The sequence below is a fragment of the Sander vitreus genome, chromosome 16 (genome assembly GCF_031162955.1).
Source record: "Sander vitreus isolate 19-12246 chromosome 16, sanVit1, whole genome shotgun sequence".
In the NCBI taxonomy this organism is placed as follows: domain Eukaryota; kingdom Metazoa; phylum Chordata; class Actinopteri; order Perciformes; family Percidae; genus Sander; species Sander vitreus.
In genome coordinates this window covers 20,262,288-20,278,492 of record NC_135870.1, presented here as the reverse complement: position 1 = coordinate 20,278,492, position 16,205 = coordinate 20,262,288, and the positions used below count along the sequence as shown (strand labels likewise).

Sequence of the window (16,205 nt, the reverse complement as noted above, 5' to 3'; positions counted from 1 at the left end):
ATCGCAGCAATCATGTGTGTGCTGTTCCAGTTCAGTCAAAATAGCTTTCAGATATGGGCGTCCGGATATATAGAGGTTTACTCCTCGACGCAGCGGGCCCGGGTTCGACTCCGACCTGCGGCCCTTTGCTGCGTGTCATTACCCCTCTCCCCTTTCATGTCTTCAGCTGTCCTGTCAAATAAAGGCCTAAAAAAATGCCCCAAAGAATGATCGGTTACACTTAACTTGAAGGTATCTACATAAGAGTGACATAACACTGTCATGAACGTGTCATACACATTATAAACAAGTCATAAATGTTTATGACAGAACGCTTCTGTCAGTAAGTGTCATTCGTTTTTTGTCATGACAAGTTATGGTTAGGGTTAGAGTTAGGTTTCATGTGTCATGACAGTGTCATGTCACTCTTATTAGATACCTTCAAGTAAAGTGTTACCAAATGATCTTTAAAAAAAAAAAATAGCTTTCAGATATCATGTCTCCTTACATTTTCTACCACAGATAAATCCGACCGTAGTATCACAGTCAGAGATTTGGCTCAGATTTTCGATTTTGTTTTTTGTATGTATAGTCAATGCAGCCCATTTCAGTTTTTCTGCAGGCTTCAGTGGCTGAAAGGCTATTTATTTATTTCCAGAAACCCTGACTGCACGGCTGAAAGAGAGAGAGAAAAAGAAATCTGCTGCTGCCGTGCAGCGACATTGCAGAACATGCTATCATGTGAAACATCACCTTTTAGACGCTCTCCCTCTTCTTGTTTGCTCCTTGTCTATCTGCCGTCTCAGTCTCCCTTGCTCTTTGTCTCTTTGCCTTACTCTCTCTGTGCTTCTACACACACACACACACACACACACACACAAAAAAAAGCATTAAGAAAATGATAAAAAATAAAACCCAAAGCAAAACCGAGCAAATCAGCGAAAACAAACCCCAACAGGCCTGTGCAGTTCCAGATATAGAGCCTGACAGTATTAGCAGGAAAGGCTAAAAAAATGATTTATGTGAAGAGTGAAAGCATAATTATGCACAAAAAAAAGACCAAAAGTGAATAACAGGAGAGAGCTAAATATACAGTAGCTTCTACAGAGAGAGGGATTCAATTAGATGAGATGAGAACGTGAACAGTGAGAGAAGCCTCTCGGAGATAATTAAACACTCAGCATGCGTCTTTTCAAAGGCCCCATAACAGCAGATCCCCCCCAAATCTGTAGCTCGCAGATATCTTAACTCCATACTTATCATTACTTTTTATTAAAATTCAATAATAATACTATAACATCGCAGCATGGGTGGCTGTTTGCTTCAGAGGCCAGCCAATCCTGGTCAAATGTTGAAAAAACCTGGCTGTGGATCCTGATTCAGGGGAGACGCATGCTATGGATTAGACAAAATAAGAGTCAATATTACAGAATCATTGTGTGACTTTCGTTTGAAAACAGGACTATTTTTCCAGTCTTATTTCTTCATTGAAGTTTTCGGTAAAAGTGTTAAAATCTCGTCTCGATCTCGTGAACCCAATCTCGTGTCTCGTCTCGTCAGCTGGGTGTCTCGACACACCCCTAATTTCTACTAGCCATACATAATACACTTTCCAAGCAGTTGTCTTCACAGCACATCATTGTGATGTATTTGCAGGGATAAAGGATTACAGCTAAAAGGCAGGATTCACAGCAGCCACCAGCCAAAAGATGGGATTGCGTTTATTCGTTTGTCTGTTTCTGTTAGTCTGTCACTTCAGCACCAATAAGCTTTAAAGAATGAGGTCAGGCTGTGTATATTCACTTTCCTATAACATGACCCATGTTGCACATCATCTCTTATTAATTTCTTTCATCTGTTGGACAAAACACGCTATTGCATTGGTCCCTCACGTATTCCCTGACAGAAGTGTTTCCACACAGATATACAGTACCTGCAATGGTATTTCTGTCTCAAACATCCACACATTATACCTCTAAAATCTAGAACAAGCCGAATGATGAGCGAATTAGAACATCACCTTGCACAAACAGACTAAAAATAAATTAAAAAGGTTACCCTAGCAGGGTTACCACTATAAATCAATGGGGAGTCTTAGGAGCCACTGAAGTGCACATTGCACAAAATCCAATGAGAAACCAGCCAACAGTCCCCCAATACCCCCCTTCTGCTCTGTTTCCCTGCCTGTTCTGTTAAAGCCAGGGCTATTATTAGCAACCGAGGGGATCAGGTTAAGAAGATGAAGGCTAAAACAGCGTGGAGAGACAGAGAATTTAACTAAGGGCATAGTTGGGGGGTGGAGGGGTAACAGGTTGACCTGCCAGTTTATTTGCAGAACAGGTTTACCAACCAAGTGAGCGATAGAAAGTTTCAGAAAATGAATGAATTACATGTATCTAATCGCAGTGAGGATCGCATCAACGACTCATATTTTCTTTTTTCTTTTTTGTAAAAGTGCAGATTTCTTTGTGTGTCTCATTTCTGTCTTTTAAAAAAAGACAAAAGAGAATATAATGGCGTGGTGATGATGCCGACATCTGAAAGAGAACAATAAAGACAGAGTAGAAAGATGCTAAGAGGGAGCAGGGAAAGGTGAGATGGAAATCAGGAGTACCCGAGGAAAAATGTCATCTTGAAAACTTAAAAGGGGAAAGCTTCAATGAGTGATGGCTTTGGCAAAAGACAGTAATCATAAGTCCCATCCTCACTCAATTTAGTCTTTAAGTGAATAAATGGCTACCTTGAAAAACCATGCGGCGTGACAATAGCAACACGCAGTTGAAATAAATTCATAAAACACCTGATGATCATCGTATTTATAAAATGTCCTCACTTTGAGCAAGACTTGCCATGATCTGGTGTGGACAGAGCAAGTGGGAGTCACATTCCCACAATTCAAAAAGAGAAAAGTGACAAGAAATATAAAAATAATGGTGGAAAAAACTAATAAAAGCAAATGTGACAGAGAAAAATGCATGAGGACTGTGCAGTTAGGATGTCAGAGGTTACGAAAGCAAAGTGGAGGCAGAGAGACTATGAGCCTCATAATCTGCTTCATAACTGTCATCTGACATCACTGCAGCAGATGCTTGATCTCAGATCCTGTTCTCTCTCCCTATTTTAATAAAATGGGTGGGCGTCTCCACCATGCTGTAATGTAATGAAAACAGAGAGGACAAAGGGGCAATAGACCGAGATGGAGCCATAGTCCACACCATGAAGAGGAGAAGAGATTGACTACGGTTACATGCACATAATATTCCGGTTTTTGCCATTATTCCGAAAAAGACGATATTCTGACTAAGCTGTTTACATAGCTAATGCAAGTGAATAATCCACTAATATTTCTGTTGACACGCAGCCGTTTTTTTTCAGTTCACCGGTGGCGGACTTGTTCGGCCGTGCAAACACAGCTTCTCTCTTTCATTCCTTCAACCAGCTTCTTGAAAAGGTCGGCGCTGCGATGCTTGCGCATATCTAAAAACTAGGGCTGTCAAAATAACGTTCATTTCGATTAATTAATTTGAGAAAAAAATAATGCGTTAAAAAAAATAATGCAGATTAATCCATTCCATATTGACTTTTGACCCGGAGCCGTTCTAGCCACCATTGGACTGAAATAAAATGAAGGAGGGAGACGAGAATGTGCTGCCTGGATCATTGATTGGAACATTTACTTATACAAATCTTCTTCCTGAATAGGGTTGGGTACCGAAATCTGGTGCCACTGATATGTCTACGCTTCTCTCTGATGCTCTGAAACAGACGTTACAGGAAACACAAACACCGCTGCATGTGACGCTAGTTAACACTATACTCAACAGCTGCTAACGTTAGCCTACCGCTAGCTAGTAGCTGGATTAAAAATGGTTAAAATCCTTACAGCTAACGCTAAACGGTGTAAAGTTTGTCTGTATTTCACTGTAGAGGGTTCAACACCGGGATGTAACAATCTGCAGCTGCCGACGTCGGAAAAACACAGACGGTGCGTTCAATGAAACTGGTAAACTACAGCCTCGTGGTGCATGCAAAGTTATTGTTAAATGTCCTTTTCCCATCTGGTGGTTATTTTTGTCGTTCAATAGCAATTTACTAGTGAAATAAGTTATTGTTATAGTTATTACATTATTATTAAATCATTTAATTTTGACCATATGGCCTTAGCAATAAACGTTAAATAAAGTTCTTTAATGTCGGTAATTGTTGTTTAGTACCTTTCTTTTTTTTCTTTTTTTTTTTTAACTTCATTAAAAAGTATCGGTTCAGGCACCGTTAATTATGTATGCAATTAATTTAGATTAATTAATCACAGAGTATGTAATTAATTCGATTACATTTTTTAATCGATTGACAGTCCTACTAAAAACCTGTTGATATCCAAGTCTTTCATAATGTTTAAAAGTAGGTGTGTTTGTGTGTTAGGCATTCATCCCTACCGCAGTCCTGCAAACTGTTGGCTAGATGGTTTGTGTACAACAACCACAGCAACGCACAGAGCTGACCGTAAGCCAGAAACTGTGGTAATTACCCAGATTAAGACGCATTTTCCGAATGCGCTGTTTACATGTCCAAAGAATGCCTCTAAAACTTGAATAACATCGGCATTTACCCACGTCTTAATCGGAAAATGCTAAATTCGAAAAAAGGCCTTATTCAGAATATCCAACCGGAATATGCTGTTTACATGACCTGTATTACATTTGGAATAATACTGGAATATTGGTGTGCATGTGAACGTAGCCAATGAGAAGGGTTCTCAGTTATAGGCTGCCATGAACAGAGAAATTAATAGACAGGTGAAAGAGTGTAAGGACATGTGTATGTATATGTGAGTGTGTGTGTGCATCTGTTAGTATGCAGCCAGCAAAGCAGCATTTATACAGCTTTTAAAAGTGCACACTACTTAGTAAATGCACCATAAAGTTAATATATAATGTGTTGACTATGTTTATGGCCACATGTGGTTTGCATACATTTGAAGGTTTCCTTTGCTTACAGTGTTCCAACCTGCACGATGACTGACCTGGCTCCGGTTACCTCGTCAGGTGGGGAATAAGCTGGCTGAAAAATTTGTTTGAAGTTTGAGGTCACAATTTGCAACATTTTTATGACCTACAGTTTTCTCACCTGCAATTTGCATAGCGTAGTTATTCAGGAGGACAGACATACATATTATGATCTAAAAATAACAATGAAGATACCGTTTTATGTGGATTTGCTGGGGATAATATTCAAATCAGAGGTGATGACAGTAGTAGTGGTCCGAGCGTACATACCCTGCAGGTTTTAAGTGATTGTATGTTAACTTTGATCTGCTACATGAAATCACAAAATACCGTCATTGTCCATAAATGTCCACAAGACAGTATCTTAACAACTTAGCCTAGTTTTCACTGAATTACATTCGTAGGCAATACTCTACACTGGGAACATGTCTCCGACGGCAACATTCAGAGGCAATTCAGGTAGTGTGATGATCATGCAGAGCTGCAAAAAAGTGAGGATTGTAAGGGTTAGAGGTCCTATCTTACAATCTCCCCCTACTCACACTGTATAAATAATGTTATGGCATGTTATGTATAACCTCGTTTAATGTATGTGGGAGTGTGTGAGAGAGATGTGTGAAAGCCTAACAGTTACATATCTCTCATAGGCTGAGTTGGGAATTTCACTTCAAACATTTAGTGTTGCATCTATGTTTGTCAGTAAATGATGTTCACAGCAGTCATAGACAAGTTACCCAGCGACACATTGCTTTACATATCACACTGACTTTAGTAAGTGTTGTGAGTCTGTTGGGATCTTTTCGGCTGCTTTACTTTCTGTCTAATTTGGTTACCTGTGTGCTGACATGGCATCCCTCCAGCAAAACAGAGACCTTAGGCATTGACTTACCTTTATACTATAGGCGGGGTAATTGGTCTGAACCAACGCGTCAGGATTCACAGGGGAGCCCAAAACGTAATCCCTAAATGAAGGCGTTCTATTCGGCAAGATTAATGTCTTAAAGGAATTTAAAGCAACGTAGTATTTCAGATTAAATTGAGAAACTCCCTACAGCTAATGTTAATGCTAGCTCTTTATTTTGGTATTATGTGATGCATTGCATGTTCCCCTGCACCTCATTGTGTGTCATTTTCTGGCCCAACGTGTAAATGTTTCCCCTGTTGTTTCTTTGTGTCGGCCATCTCAGTGTTCGGCGTAGCTCAATTTCTGCTGCGCACCTCATGTTTATAGATTTATAGCTCCAAAGAGCTGTGTCGCGTTGCCTTAGTGGTTAACTGTGGTCACGCTCAAGTTGAAGCGGGTTGTTATTCATAGATCTTTGAAGTTTGTGTGAATAAATCCCTTAAATTTGCAATGTGTCTTCCTTGGTTTCTCACACAGCCAGAACCAGGAGGCTCCACAGATCCTACCCAGAATGACTCGCTGCAAAGAGGTCGGTGAACAGGGGTCAACAGTTGGTCAAGGCCTTTCCCCAATCACCAGTCACACACACACACACACACACACACACACACACACACACACTATGTAGGCTTTCAAGCACACTTTAGAGAAATTATTTCTAGTTGCACATATAAAGAGACTACCAGAGCAGAAATAGACAGCGCTGTGTTCTACGCTGGAAAACACTGACATTTTAACTTCTTAGTAGGCAATCATGTAATGAGAACAACCTTTAGTTTCACACCAGCACAGAAAAGAATGACTGTAGGCTGTTACTCCCAAAATTGCACCTTTGTTCACAAGTGATTGACACTCAAACAGACTGTACTAAATACTGAAAGGAAAGATTTGAAAATAATACGACAGAAAGAGGTGGCATTTTAATGTCAACTCTTAAAACAGAACGTCGTGGTTGATTCTACGTGATAACTGGATATTTGGAATACGAGAGTAAATCAAAGATGTCACCGTGGGCTTCCTTAAACCGTGAGCCGCCAGAATTTGATCCCCCACAGGGAAAAATGTGCCTGAGCGAAGCAAAACTTAACGCATGCCAATCCTGACTCTGAAAGAGTTGATTTAATGTCAGCCTCGGACAGATCACATGTGGAATCAGGAAGCTATACTTGCGCTTAGAAAGTCAGACGGGAAAAAATGTAAATGTCAAGGAAGCTGCTGTCGCTTGTCACTGGGAAATAATGATGGTATATTTCGTTTCACCTTGTGACACTACGTTTCTGTCAGAATCGTAGATCATGCTGTGCATAAATCAGATGCCTCAACATGAGTTTAGAAAATACTACAGCCTTTTTTTCTGACGTTTAAATAAATCGTATTATAGACTAGTATTGAGAACTATTCTTTCTCATATGCCGTGATTGTACGGGGCTTCTTGCAATGGCCTGATACATACTGATGAGGGGGGTTTTCCATTAGCTGCATTTTGTGACAACAATGTGGCAAGTCTGAAAGCTATATCCTGCAAATCAAGTGGAGAGAAAACTAAATGCAATATGTCATAAGCGATACAAAAAAAAGCTTTCATCTTAAACGCTAGGAGAGAGACAAACACAGAAGAGCAAACGGAGCAAAAATAATGAACCCTGGAGCCAGTGAGAAGGACAAAGAGAGGAGAGTGAAACCCCGGAGGGATGCTCAAGAGATACTCACGTCTCTCATCCCTGTATCCGTCCACCACTGCACCGCCAGATGTGAATGCAGGCAAAGCTGCAAAGAAGAGAGGCAAGAATGGAGAGGAGGGAAAAACAAAGGAGGAAGGAGGAAGGAAAAAACGAGGCAGGGTAGGAGAGAAATGTAGATAGAGTTCTCTCCTCTGGCAGATTGATAACAATTGCCTGACTCGGTATCAGATGTGAATGCAAGGCCAGAGGGAGGAAAGGGAGGCGTGATATAAGGTGAAATGAATTGAAAGGCTTTATTTAATAGATGAAAGAGGGGAGGGTATGCCGACAGGTATGCTGACAAAGATGGTCATATTTGGTGGGAGGAAGGGTCAAAAGAAGCAAGGTAGGAAACTGAGACCATTTGGCGTAGATTGTTTGGTTTGAAATGAAAGTTAATGGCGAGGATTGAGAAAAATGTTGATGTGATTGCCAGTAATGTACATTATAAAGAAAGAAATTTAAAAAGAACTAAACACCCTAAACCAGGACTGAAAAGTAAGTAAGTAAAACATCTGTTTATAGCACATTTAAAAACAGCTCGCAATGACCAAAGTGCTGTACATGCTGCGCATTAGCCACAGAATAATAAAATAAAATAAAATAAATACACTTACAGATCAGTGATTTAAGCTAAGACGACATCAAGAGACAAACACTTAATTACAGACATAACAGGGTAAGACAATTAAAACACAGGGAAGGCCAATGTAAATAGGTGAGTTTTGAGCCTGGTTTTGAATATTGTAATTGAAGGGGCATTTCTGATGTCCGGTGGCAGTTGGTTCCACAGCTGAGGGCCAGCAACAGAAAAGGCTCTTTCACCTTTTAGCTTAAGCCGGGACCGTGGGACATGGAGGAGACCTTGTCTTGAGGATCTGAGGGACCTGGGGGCTACATGGGGATGAATGATACCAGCTATGTAGCTGGGGGCCAGGGCATGAAGAGCTGAAAACCATCAGCAGTATTTTAAATTGTATCCTAGACTGGACTGGAAGCCAGAAGCAAGGAAGCTAGGACAGGTTTAATGTGTTCACGCTTTTTTGTGTTTGTGAGCAGCCTAGCCACTGCATTTTGGACCATCTGAAGTTGTGCCACCAGTGTGAGGGAGACCAAAGTAGAGAGAGTTACAATAGTCTAGGCGGGAGGTTTTGAAGGCATGGATTACTTTTTCCAGATCATTGTATGAGAGAACAGACATGAGTTTGGAAATTATTCAAAAACTGGTCTTTACAACAGATGCTATTTGTCTGTCCAGGTTAAGATGGGAGTCCAAAATAACACCCAGGTTACGTGCATGGGATTTAACATAGGAGGCAAGGGGACCAAGATTGGCAGGGATGTAATTTTTGGATTTTGAAGGGCCAAAGACAATAACTTTATTGTATATATATAACTAACTAACTTTCATTTAGCTGAACGAAATTGTTAGCCATCCAGATTTTTATTTCTTGCAAACAGTCTAAAAGAGGCTGTATGGAGTTGCAGGATTTAAGTGGGATGAATTTGAAGAACTATTTTATATTGTCGCTGTCAAGCAGAAACCTTAAAATTCCATATTTCATCATTTTACTTTTTTTTCATAAATAAATACTATTGGTCAGCCTTTACGATTGTCTGAGGGGTTTTTACAAATATTTAAACAGTGACGAGGTGATTTCATTTGAGAAAAATAGCTGAATATAATGTTTTCAAATTAGCCTTTTTTTCATTTCCTGAAAAGCAACAGTTTCGGACATACAGAGACGATATTCAACTGGCCATAACACACACAAAAAAAGGAAATTGAAGGATATTGGGGAAGGTAGTTTTGCAAAACCAGCCAACACATTTTACTGTAGCCAGACATTTTCTTGGGTCAGGGGTATCGTTAATGAGCATAGACCAAATGTACATGATCAGATCAGCCTTCTAATAAGCTGCTACATGATTGAGAATTGGTCTCCTTTGACACACTCAGCTTTTATAAACCCTTTTTTATACCTGATTCTAGGATACTGGCTTGGTTTTTCCGCAGATTTAGCTTGGAAAAACATGGTGATCGTTGGAAACCCCATTTCTTTTTAACAATATGTTACTGTTGCATCATTACAATTTTCATCCTTACAACTTGTTCTTAAAAGTTGGCAGTTGATAGATAAGTAAATCAACACCAAACTAGGATTAAATACGGCGCAGCTTGCTGTCGTCATCATCTGAGCCACTCCCAACAGACACTGAGTGGTTCAGCTCTCAGCTGTCTGCCTCAGAGGATTGTCAGCGAATCATTTATCTGACCTAAAACTGAGCTCGTATGATTTAAGATGGTCTTACAAGGCTGAAAGGAAGGACTCAGGGCTACAGCTTGGCAGGCTAAAGAGTGACTAAAGAGTGATAGACAAAATGACTGGCAGGTTGATAAAAAGGCTGTCATCTCCGCCATGCTGTGAATAAATAACTGGATGACGTTGTGATGAGAAAGGACTAGAAAGTGGAAGAGCGAAGGAGAGAAGGACATTGAAAATGAGTGAAGTGGTCGGCCAAAGTCAGAGTGAATTGTCTCCTATTCTGGAAAAAGAGGTCAGCGAAAAGGGGGGAAAAACAAGAAATGGAGATAAGGAGATCAAGAAAAGGAGAGGAAAATGAGTCTGATGTGGGCAAAGAAGCAATAAGCAGGATAGCAAACTCGCTGTCAAAGTTGGCCAAAGATGGGAGACATTGATCAAAAGGCCAAGTGGATGAATATCAAGAAACATCTAAAGAGTAAGGGGGAGTAAACTGGCCTAAAATGGGCTTAACTGCCTATCCAAAGGAGGGAGGGAGGGAGGGAGCGAATCGAAGGACAGAGACAGAGTGGAGGGAGGGCAGGGGCTGAGAGACAGTGAAATGCTGTTAAATTGACATGAAAATGAGGGGCTGCTGGGGAAAAACCAGCACGCTGTGACACCTGAGGTTTGTGAGGGTTTAGGGTAGGGTTGGCTCAGCACAATAAGATAACTGCCACCTTATCTGTGCTCGTCAGACTGCTAACACACGCACACACACACACGCACAGACAAATCAACACACATGCCGCTCACACAGTTTCCCTTGGTCAGGGGAAAGCAGACATGGACAGAGAACTATTAGAAGATTGGCAGACAGGTGTTTGGGGCTGTGAATGGAACTGATTCAGATGTCTGTGTGGTTTGGTGCTCATATGTGTGTATACTGTATAGGGCTGTGCAGAAAAATCGATTCACATTCAAATCGCGATTCAAGCTCTACCATTTTCTGAAACGTGCACCCCTAATACTGTACATGTGACAAGGAAACTTTGTAATCGAAATGGTTTGGTTTGTATAATATGAATGTTGAAACAAAACGTTTTTATGCGTAGGCATGTCTTTGTGAGTATTTATTCTTGCACTACACGTGTGCCAGTAGAGGTTTCTCCGTGTCTATCTGTTTCTATACGTATGTGTAAATGTGCTGATGCCACGTCTACTAACATCAATCGAGGGGTTTGTTTTGTTTGCTCCCTATTGCAAAGTCTTAGTCCAGGTTACAGTATATGCCTGGTTAGTCACACACTCTCTCACCGTGGTATGTACAGTAGGTAATCAATGGTTCAATAGCGGGAGGCAGGCATGGCTGTAGTGGCTAGCCGAAGGAGACAATTGTCGGATAAAACGGGCTGAGAGAAATTGAGAAAAAAAAAGGTGAGAGGCAGAATAGAGAAAAAGAGTGATTAGGACATAATCAAAGCTATGCCAAAACGCTGAATGACAATATCAATGCATTCTGTACTGTATTTAAAGAGAGAATATGGGCATTATTAAGAAACACTGGCAAAGGCAGACAACTTTTTGGAGCTTTGCAAATTTTGCCAACCTGGGTGTCACTCACTGCTTGCGACCAAATAATCTAACAAATACTGCACCGCCAAAGGGGATCAGTGCGGTTTAGATCCCTATTACGAAACAAATCAACATCGTGAAGCAGCATCATTACTTTGGCAGAGAGTCAGGGACAGAGATTGGATTTTTATACCCTTGTTGCTTTGACGTGAAGGCTATGAGAGCCAGTCTAACGATTCAACGGTCATCTCCAGCCATAAATGTTAATTAACAGCCTTAGCTGCTGGACATTCATTTCCTGCTATAGCCGAGGGAGGGCTCATAAAAAGTAGGGTGCATGTGGGTGCGTCACGTGTGTGTGCGTGTGTGTGCGTGTGTGTGTGTGTGGGGAGAAGCGACAAAAAGAGCAAGGGAGACTAAGACAAGGTGAGTGGCAGATAGACGAGGAACAAGAAAGCGTGAAAGCATATATGTGCCGCATCATGTGTGACAATGTGTGAACGTCTGCGTGTTCCAAGGACACGCGGTGATGAAAACTGTCCCACAGGCTCCTTTGTCCTTTTCTAATACAGCAACAAGCCCTCAGCACAAACCATAACTAGCTAGTCACACCATGACAACATATTAAAGCTATACGGGGACAAAGTCACACCATGGCCACATATTAAATGTGTACACACACACACACAAACTATGTAAGGAGAGAGGTACACTGTGACATCACAAAGAGCAGTAAAGGACGCACACTGAAATCGCATTACAGCTCTGTGTGGTCATTGTAAGGCATAGGTCATGCTATGGCATTGTAATAATGCTATACTTGTCCACAGTAAGCTAAGGCATCGCATGATCACAATATAATGAAAACAGACAGGCTGTTCTTATGAACCATTCGTACAAATAGATACAAAAAGTAATGCACTGTCATTTGTATTTATTCCACTTGTAACTATAAGCCCCACACTGACTGCCGCTATGTAAGGCTGCGAAGATCCGCGTAGGGACGAGGTCAGGGTTGTGTCCTAAATCACTTCAAGCAGGGGAGCGGAGTTCGTGCCCTGAAAGAAGTAATGGGGGAAATGCAAGACTTTCGCTCAGGAAACAGGTATTAGTGTCCCGGGGGAACTACTTAAGGGGACCGTTGTTCTAACCAAAACCACAAACTTTTTTCTAATCTTAACTAGACGTTTTAGTTCCTAAACTTAAAGGAGAATTCCGGCCAATGTTTACGTTAATCTTGATCGCTATAAATATGTGTGTACTTTCGTTTGAAAAAAACCCGACCCAAATTGGTGCAGGCAACACGGAGTAGCTGTAGCTATGTGTACAAGCTTCCACTGAGCTAAAACGGTAGTTGTCGGGGCAGGTTTTAGAGTGCATTTGTGCCATTTAACAGACACAAAATGCAATTAAAATGTCTTTGCAACATGAACAGGGCCCTTACGTGTAAGATGTGTTTTCAACTCAGACATTGTTTTAATTCACCTACCCTGTCTCGATTCTGCTGGTAGCTAGCTCGCCCTGTTAGCTGCTAGCTGCTAGCTGTTAGCTGCTAGCTGCCGTCCATGATAAGTGTGTTCAGCCAAAATATCATGCAGCAGTTCCATGTGTATTTGTACCTCATCCATTTTGTGTGTGATCGATCTGGTGTTGGGGAGTAGGAGGCTTGGCAGTGTCGATCGGTCATTTTTATTTTTTTTTTCCAAACGAAAGTACACGCATTTATTTAGCATACAAACTTGTTTATGAGAATGCGTTAAAGGATAGGGGTCACAATGACATCATGAAAAAGCTCAAAGGAATCAAAGTCATCCTCCAACATCATAACAGAGGCTGCGTGATGGGGAAATTAAACAAATGGTTTCACAAAGGAGCTGCTTTGGTAGACATTACACTATGGAATGATATTTTGACAGCAATCAAGTTAGTGCTGAAATTCTAATTAGTCCATTGACAGCAAATGTATCAACAACAATTATTTTGATAATGGATTTGTCATTTAATTCATTTATGAAGCCAAAATATCAAACGTTCCCTGGTTCAGACCTTCTTAAATGTGTGGGTTTTCTGCTATTCTGTTTGATTTATTCACAGTCTTGTAAAAAAAAAAAATGAAACTTGTAAAAACAAGTTTCATTCATATCATAAATGTTCCTATTTTATAGTCAGAAAGTATTACTAAACTATTACTATAATATAAATCCATTATTTGAAGAAGAAAAGGTTAATGGATAGACAGATTAATCAATTATGAAAATAGTAGGTGCCGCCTTATCCAGAAGTGTTATCTTCTATTTTGCAATGACTTTGTAACATGTGTTGCTTATTTCTTATATTGCGTATTACTGTTAAAGTTTTATTTCAGTCTCCACCTGGCTAATGGCAGAATTATTATTAATAATTATTAAGCCAGAGCTGGCCACAACTGGCTCCATTGTGTAACACAAACACATGAAAGCATTATGTTTGATGGTTGTAGTGTTCATGTTCCCACCTGCTAGTGTAATTTTTATTTGGCTGTATTCTCACCAGTCCTGTTTTTAAATCCAAGTGTTGTTTGGTGAAGCTGGCTTATTAATGAAGATGAAAACCAAACAATGATCGGTAGCTGGCTGTGGAAAACACAGCTAATGGAGACAAGCCATAACTCTCTGTGTCCATCTCACTGTCGACGCTTCCCATCCTCCTCTCCCTTCCCCCCCCCCATCTATCAATCCTTCTATCATTTATCCATTCTGCATCATCCTCCCACTCCTCTCTCTCCCTCTCTTTCTCCTCTCATCTATCTAAATGTATTGTAGGACACCACCATTTCAGGCTGGTGTAGTATTCTGACCATGAAGATGTTTTACAGCCTACATCCCCCCCTCCTCCTCCTCCTCCTCCTCCTCTTCGAACCCCCCTTTCTCCAAACAGATAGATGAAAAGCCCCAATGTTGTAGTCACGGTTCAGTGCTTTCTAATTATGTGTTCAACGTAGAAGCCTGGTCAGAATATTTCATGTAGACCCATGACAGAGAGATAAGAGAGACAGGAGGGAATGAAGAAGGAAGGGGGAAAGACGGAGAGGCAAGAAAGAGACAAAAAGGTACAGAGCCAGCTGGGGTAGTGGCTGGTTAGCCCAGCTGGCTACCCTGGCTGAGGAGTTTGCTATCTAATTCTAACAATTCTAGTCAGTCAGCAGGCTTGTTAGCTTGGTGGCTAACAAGCTTGCATTTCAAAATGTGTATTTGTACCATCGGCTACTGTCTTATAACTGTCTGCAAACTAGCGATGTCACTACCAAAAATCTGTCAATACCAAAAATCTAGTATTCAGTACGCGTACCAACAAAAGTACACGATACTCGATACTAAAGTCGATACCAAGGTGTGTGTAAAAAAAAAAAAAAAAACGAAGAAAATAATAATAATACTTTACATTACATTAAACATTAAGAGTTATGTCACTCTTTTAGTTTCAACTTTCTGTTATGGTGTGGAGTGGAGGGGGCAAGCAGAGCGTGATTTACAAAAACAAAAGTGTTCTGGACCCCACAGCCCGTTGCTTTGATCACCACACAGCCGGTACCGTCTTTCATGAGTTCACCCGGAACTCCCAGACAGCAAGCATGTTTAGTTACGTCTGTTTCTCTCTGCCGTAGTTATTTTTCACAACGAACCGGGCTGGTTAAAGTTAACTGATGTTATAGAGGTCCGTTAAAACAAGCGCTACCAGAGCACACTTTAGGTTGTGATCGACAACAGCAGAGAGAAATAGACTCACTTGCGGTTTGGGAGTTCCAGGTGAAGTCGTGAAAGCCGCCGCCGTAGATCTACGGTAAAGCCAGAAGCTGAATGCGGTCAAGCCGTACTGGGAGATGAGGGGCTATTCGCTGTTTTTCCGTGCTGGTCGGTGTTCTTCTTCAGCATTTAGCGGCAGTCTAGAAAATGTTTAACGTTAGGCATATATACTGCCCCCGTCAGGTCCGGAAGGATTGCATCCCCCGGTACCTGGAAAAATGAGTACCGGCACGTTTTCAGAATTTTGGTACCGAGTTGGTACCGAAATATCGGTTCTCATGACATCCTACTGCAAACCATTCGTCTTTTGTGAAACCCAATGACAGAGAAGGGTTAAAAAAAAAGTGGATAGTGCAACACAGATAATACACTAAAATACTCCAATTTGTACTCTTTGGCTTTCTGTTCCCTCAAAGGTCAACACTGTCAAGATGGCGTACTCTTGGTCAGTGGCACGAATTCCCAGGTCAACGTTAACCTAAACTGAACTTGGGCACATACTGTAGCCTTGCCCAAAGCCTAACCCACAGCTTTCTCACCACACAATGTAAGGTTAAAATGTCTCCAGACTTTTGATAATTATACACTAATTAGGAGGACGTCATGACCTCATAAGTACAGTCAAATGTGCCACACACATACACCCTCAGCAAGACGTGCACACATACACACAGTGGATCTTCTCAGGGCTCTTCAATGACTTGTGTCATTAACATTGGTGTGCGGTTGCCAGCTGTAATATTTCCTATAGTCATTAGACCATCTGGTGGCCTGACTCCTCTCATATCTCTATCTGTCTTTCTCTTTTATCTCTGTGCCGGTCTGCTTTCTTGTGCTGCTCAGCCCTAGCCTCTCGGTTTCTCTACATATTTGTCTCAGCGTTTCTCCATTTTTACATTTCTTTGTATGTCTCTCTGTGTCCCTTTCATATACATTGTATATGTCTGCCTCTTAATGTATGATTATTATTTTCACTCACTCTCGTCCTGTTGGAG

The 16,205-nt window shown here is 41.1% G+C and overlaps 1 protein-coding gene across 2 annotated transcripts in view; it reads right to left on the bottom strand.

The window, feature by feature from the left end:
• cntfr (ciliary neurotrophic factor receptor) overlaps positions 1 to 16,205 on the bottom strand; it is a 265,866-nt gene that overhangs the window by 223,960 nt on the left and 25,701 nt on the right. Inside the window, exon 2 of one of the 2 annotated variants that reach the window (XM_078272045.1) lies at positions 733 to 828. The exons of the other annotated variant lie outside the window; for it this stretch is intronic. The gene's annotated coding sequence lies outside the window, so the exon portion shown is untranslated. The remainder of the gene's footprint in view (positions 1 to 732; positions 829 to 16,205) is intronic. 2 annotated transcript variants of the gene reach the window in all.